Source organism: Ruditapes philippinarum, unplaced genomic scaffold, assembly GCF_026571515.1.
Source record: "Ruditapes philippinarum isolate M1 unplaced genomic scaffold, ASM2657151v2 ctg396_1_1_1_1, whole genome shotgun sequence".
NCBI lineage: Eukaryota > Metazoa > Mollusca > Bivalvia > Venerida > Veneridae > Ruditapes > Ruditapes philippinarum.
This window is the reverse complement of record NW_026865475.1, coordinates 306,711-312,886: the sequence shown is the minus strand read 5'-3', so window position 1 is coordinate 312,886 and position 6,176 is coordinate 306,711. Positions and strand designations below refer to the sequence as shown.

The 6,176-nt window shown below is 35.5% G+C and overlaps 1 long non-coding RNA gene across 3 annotated transcripts; it reads left to right on the top strand.

Moving 5' to 3' along the window:
• Positions 1-460: 460 nt before the first annotated feature.
• Positions 461-4,882, top strand: LOC132729228 (uncharacterized). 3 transcript variants are annotated; one of them, XR_009625583.1, is made up of 4 exons: positions 461-1,545; positions 2,033-2,176; positions 2,579-2,853; positions 4,713-4,882. It is a non-coding gene; the product is annotated as an uncharacterized LOC132729228 (long non-coding RNA). The 3 variants fall into 3 exon arrangements; XR_009625582.1 differs by lacking the exon at positions 461-1,545 and having other exon boundaries at positions 1,690-2,176; positions 2,579-2,843; XR_009625581.1 differs by lacking the exon at positions 461-1,545 and having other exon boundaries at positions 1,690-2,176.
• Positions 4,883-6,176: the final 1,294 nt, after the last annotated feature.

Below are 6,176 nucleotides of genomic sequence, written 5' to 3'. Positions count from 1 at the left end.
TTCTTGTGCACTGCACACCTCCTGAGTGAGATCTATGCACCTATGAAGTTTCATGTTGATATCTCAAAGGCTTTTTTAGTTATGCTCTGGACAAAAATTAATTTTGAAAAATAACAAAGGGCAATAACTCAAAAATTATGCAGGGTAGAGTTATCATTCTTGTGCACTGCACTCCTCCTTAATGAGGTCTATCCACCTATGAAGTTTCAAGTTGATACCTCAAATACTTTTTGAGATATGCTCCGGACAAAAATGTCGGACGGAAGGACGGACGGAAGGAAGGACGGAAGGTCGGACGGACGGACGGACGGAGACTATAACCGCCTTTTCGGCGGGGGGTAATAATCAAGATAATTATCAGAACACCCGGCCCAAATGGCCTATATGTCACCTATTATATTTATACAATTATATACACGTCTTGGAGTGAAATATACGAGTATAAAATATTTACAGGTTGATATTGAAACGTACCCGGGGTCTGCTAGCCCGGACACACTTCAATATCGACACGTGCGTTCTTCTCAAACACACGTAAATGGATAAGGGAAAATAGGGACACAAGGACTAAAAGATACGGACACCTGAAATAAGATTAACACAACTATTTATTAAATATACATTTCACAAACAATAAAATTGGTATATAGTATCTTCTGTGGATGGCTCTGGCTTGGGCTCCTCGTCTTAGGTCAGGAATATTCTTCTGTTACGTCTAGAATAATGTATAATATAAGATGTAATGAAAGGCTTGACAAATACGGTGTCACGTCTTGCCTGTGGTCTGGTACGAATTCTATGGTAGGAATTACCATGAAATGCTATAAGGTTGATGGGGTATCTAAAATGGTAACTACAAAATACAGTGGTGTTCTACCCTGGTATATGGGTATCACTATAAAATATGGGGTTATGGCTATGGAAACTTGGTCTTCAGTCAGGATCTATCATGCCAAACTGCCAAACTAGATGATTTAATATAAAACTTCTAAATAAACTATTACTGGCACGAAGTATTATATACCTTTCTGGTGGCTGGAGATACATCCATATTCATATATGGTATAGAATGAAACTAAGGTGTGGTCTGGTGGCTATCTACCAAGGTACTGACAATTTTGGCAGATTCGGGCTGCTATTTATAGTCTCAGCCGCTGGGTGGCTAGCTTGGCTAGGGTGCCTAGCTTGGCAGTATCGTCATCGTCTACGATGACGTCACTGCCTGGCTCGCGCGGGCAGAAATTTAGCCAGTGCCAGCTGCCATGTTTAAATTGGCAGCGTGTGGCTAATTGATCATTAAAACGGCTACAACGTAGAAAATAAGTTATTTTAAGTAATATAACCATCGTAAATATTAAAAGGATGAAGTTATCTGTACATGCAGTGTATGTTTTGAGGATTAAAAGTTGATGTCATGAAATACAGTTAATTACTTTAGTACTTGAGTAGTTTCCGGATACGGGTTTATTTTTGGACGTAAAATGATGGGCTGGATCGTTACATTGCACCCCGCTCACATGGATTCAGCCCCTGAATAGTAGGAAGGTAAGTATATTTACAGTCGGAAGGTTTATCATTTTACCTAAATAATGTCATTGGTAACACGACATAATGAAATAATTATATTATCGGGTAATTATCATTGGTTGTAATTTACACTAATTTGACAGAGGAGTTAAATTAGTCTAACTTTATTATTGTCAAACTTGGTATGTAACAGTTTAAGTCATAGACACATCATATTAATGCATATATTAATTATTATACATGCATAGTAATAATTAAAATTTGCTAAATATTTGCAAATTTTCCATGTAGGAACATACATGTACGTATTGTCGGAATTGACAAAATAATTTATGGATGTTGTATAATTACAACTTCAATTATATGGCATAAACAAATTAATCATATAAAGGGTCATGTATACAGGTATCATTCACGCGGCACAGTCAAACATTAAAATATCGCATTCAGATATAGAGCTCTATTATTACATTCATAATTAAATACATGTATTTTATATTTACAGTGAATAGAGAGCTTGGGTGTATTGGTTTGTTGGTCACCTGGAGAAGCGGTTATTACCAACTGCTCATCTAAACAGAAGTATACTTCATTACATCCTCAGCCTAAAATACACTCCTTACAGTGGGACACTGTACAATCATGGCTGGTACATTTAATAATATTCATAATAAATTAACACTTGGCTAATTTAAGCACATAGGCCGGCAAGTCATATAGACAATATATCATCATAGTAATTAAATATTATAACATATATGTATGGCCAACATTTGGTACCCCCCAAGGTATACCAATAATAAAACTTCACTCTTTGATTTCAAAGGTGGCATCACTTCTTTATAAGTGGAATACAAAACATTGCACTGTTTTGGTTAATCATTTAAAATTTCAATGTCATCACTCTAAATGGTAATTAGCTGTCCATTAAATAACTTTTAGGTCATAATGTTTCAGGCTAATTTGATGGTAATGGTATAATGTCTCTTATTCTATTTGATTTCTTCATTTAGAGTAACGTTCTCCAGGTTCGAGTTTTGTTATTCTCCAGGTTTGTCATATTACGGGAAAAAGGACCACTCTGATGTGCAAGCAGAGGAACGATGGTGTCCACCTGAAGTCAATATTTTTGAACAACAGGGAGCGGGTTAAAATGTCCACCAGATGAACAGGCAGTTGAGTAAACAGCTGTTCAAATGGGAGCAGGAAGGGGGTCCACCTGAAACTCATCAATGTAAAGGGTTGATTTGTAACAAGGAGCGGTGTATTTGGAATTCCATTTCTTCATTTTCGTTAAATATTCATCAGCTGGATTGGTAAGAATATGTATACATTATTTATTTAAATATCACTTTCATTTAGGATCATAAGTATCATAGAACAACAACAACAACAACTAGTTGGTTTAAACTTCCTCTTATTATTAATCTCTATTTTTTTTTATATGTAATGGCATATTAATAGCATATAACAATTTATCTGTCTAGTCTGTCTTTCTTGGTTTAAAATTTTATTTTATGTAAGAAACAATCTATTTTCTGACCATTTATTATAAGTTTCATTTGGCTTAGTAAAATATCACATCCATTACTAAATAAAAAGTCTCTGCCTAGAATAACATCAGTTTTTATGTCTGCTATCAGTACTTCGTGTTGAAAGGCATTACCACCTATATCTATAGTCAGTTTTGTCTTCCCATGAAATGGTGATGTTTCACCTGTGGCTGTAACAAGTTGTATATTTACAGGTTCAACTGGAATTTTAAAGTCAGATGTTAAATATTGTAACATTGGAGCCTGTGTCAATAAGTGCGGTAAGTTTTCTAGTTTGAATGCGACAATTTATAAAACAACCATGGTCAATTTCGGTCTCACTTAATGATTGGATTGTCGGCCCTGATGATTGTATCGACTTGTGGGCCACCAGGTCGATTGGTTGGCGTTTCCCGACTGATTATAATTTTGTCTTCTTGTGGAGTTTTCATTTCTATTATTTCTGTTACTGTGGGCATTGTATGTCTGACTGTTATTACTATATCTGGGCAAGTTTTGTCTAGATCTCTGGAAATGATTGTTTGGAACATGTTGTCTATTTGTCATGGATCTGTTAGATTGATCTCTTTTAAGGTCAGTTAAGTCTCTATTAATTGACTCTAATGATTTGCAAATGGTATCAAGTTTAAGGTCTTTTCTTTCCTGTTCTGGGTCAGTGACTGATGCTACTAATTTATTTCTTTGTTTATCTGCTGTACGGAAAGCCTCTTATCTAATAGCTGCTTGTTCGGCTTCTAATAGGGTTTTTGGTGATATTTCCTTTAGTCTTAATCTAATCTCTGAGTCTGTAATAGCATCAATAAAATGATCTAAGGCTATGGCCTCAATAACTTCTTTAGAAGCACTGGCATAAGTGTTTCTGGTCAGTCTGTATATATCTTGTGACAATTGAGAAATTGTCTCCCCTTTTTGTTTTACTCTGGTTTTAAGTTTAGCTTTATAAATGTCTGTTCTATTGGCTGGACCATAACGTTGGTTAAGTAGGTCAACTAACAGTTTATAGTCACAATGGTCTCTTGTATCAATTTCAGTCAACATTGATCTGGCATCACCCTTTAAACAACTAGCTAGGCATAATCCTTTGGATCTAATATTCCAATTATTTAAATCACTTCACATTTGGAACGATATTAAAAATTCATTCAAGTCTTCAGTACCATCAAAAGTTGGAGGTTTCACTTTGATAGTATTTGTATTTGACATTCTATATGAAGAGGTCTGGTCATCATAAGATAAATTACTACTAGGTATGTCAGTAGAATTTGAATTTCTATTTTCAAATATATCTTGTCTTCTTTCTATGTTTTTAAGTCTCTGGTCTACAGCTTCTCCCATTGAAGTGAGAGCATTTTTCATTTGTGTAGCAATCTCAAGCATTTTAGCTTCAGATTGGCTAATATTGTCTTGTGCCATAGAGGCTGGTCTTGAATAGTCTGAGTCTTGAGATAAAGAATCTTCTCTATCTGTATTTGTATGGTCTACATGGACATCAATGTCCACATCAATTTGATTTTGTGCCATCTGGTAACGAATAGCAATATCAGGTTTGGTAATAATTATTCTATGTACTATGTAAAATAAAAATAATAAAACTAGATATAATGTATAATGTCTATTCCATTCTGCTTTCAGGTTGGCCAGACAAGAATGCAGTCAGCAATGGGCATTCAAATAAGGCTATAATCATGCATCCAACCAACAAGTAAACTTGTTTGATTGAATGGTCAGCACCTTGGAAGATCAAAAATCTGGATCAGCAAATGAAATGAACTATGATACATAAATAATAAAATGTTCTGTCTCTTGGTCTCCTGGTTATTTCCCTTTAATGGTAAAGCAGACAACTGATTAATGGTTGATAAATGGTTGATCAATCTGGAAATTATACAAATATCATAAAATCATTGGAATCCCACTTCTGACACCAATTGAAACGTACCCGGGGTCTGCTAGCCCGGACACACTTCAATATCGACACGCGGGTTCTTCTCAAACACACGTAAATGATTAAGGGAAAATAGGGACACAAGGACTAAAAGATACGGACACCTGAAATAAGATTAACACAACTATTTATTAAATATACATTTCACAAACAATAAAATTGGTATATAGTATCTTCTGTGGATGGCTCTGGCTTGGACTCCTCGTCTTAGGTCAGGAATATTCTTCTGTTACGTCTAGAATAATGTATAATATAAGATGTAATGAAAGGCTTGACAAATACGGTGTCACGTCTTGCCTGTGGTCTGGTACGAATTCTATGGTAGGAATTACCATGAAATGCTTTAAGGTTGATGGGGTATCTAAAATGGTAACTACAAAATACAGTGGTGTTCTACCCTGGTATATGGGTATCACTATAAAATATGGGGTTATGGCTATGGAAACTTGGTCTTCAGTCAGGATCTATCATGCCAAACTGCCAAACTAAATGATTTAATATAAAACTTCTAAATAAACCTTACTGGCACGAAGTATTATATACCTTTCTGGTGGCTGGAGATACATCCATATTCATATATGGTATAGAATGAAACTAAGGTGTGGTCTGGTGGCTATCTACCAAGGTACTGACAATTTTGGCAGATTCGGGCTGCTATTTATAGTCTCGGACGCTGGGTGGCTAGCTTGGCTAGGGTGCCTAGCTTGGCAGCATCGTCATCGTCTCCGATGACGTCACTGCCTGGCTCGCGCGGGCAGAAATTTAGCCAGTGCCAGCTGCCATGTTTAAATTGGCAGCGTGTGGCTAATTGATCATTAAAACGGCTACAACGTAGAAAATAAGTTATTTTAAGTAATATAACCATCGTAAATATTAAAAGGATGAAGTTATCTGTACATGCAGTGTATGTTTTGATGATTAAAAGTTGATGTCATGAAATACAGTTAATTACTTTAGTACTTGAGTAGTTTCCGGATACGGGTTTATTTTCGGACGTAAAATGATGGGCTTGATCGTTACAATATCAAAGATGAATGGTGAAACACAATCTATGAATCAAGACATTCTAATACATATTTTAAATATCGTGTGAATTACTTATTATAAATATAAGTCCTTCTTTTATGATAAGATTGCACTAGATATTAAAC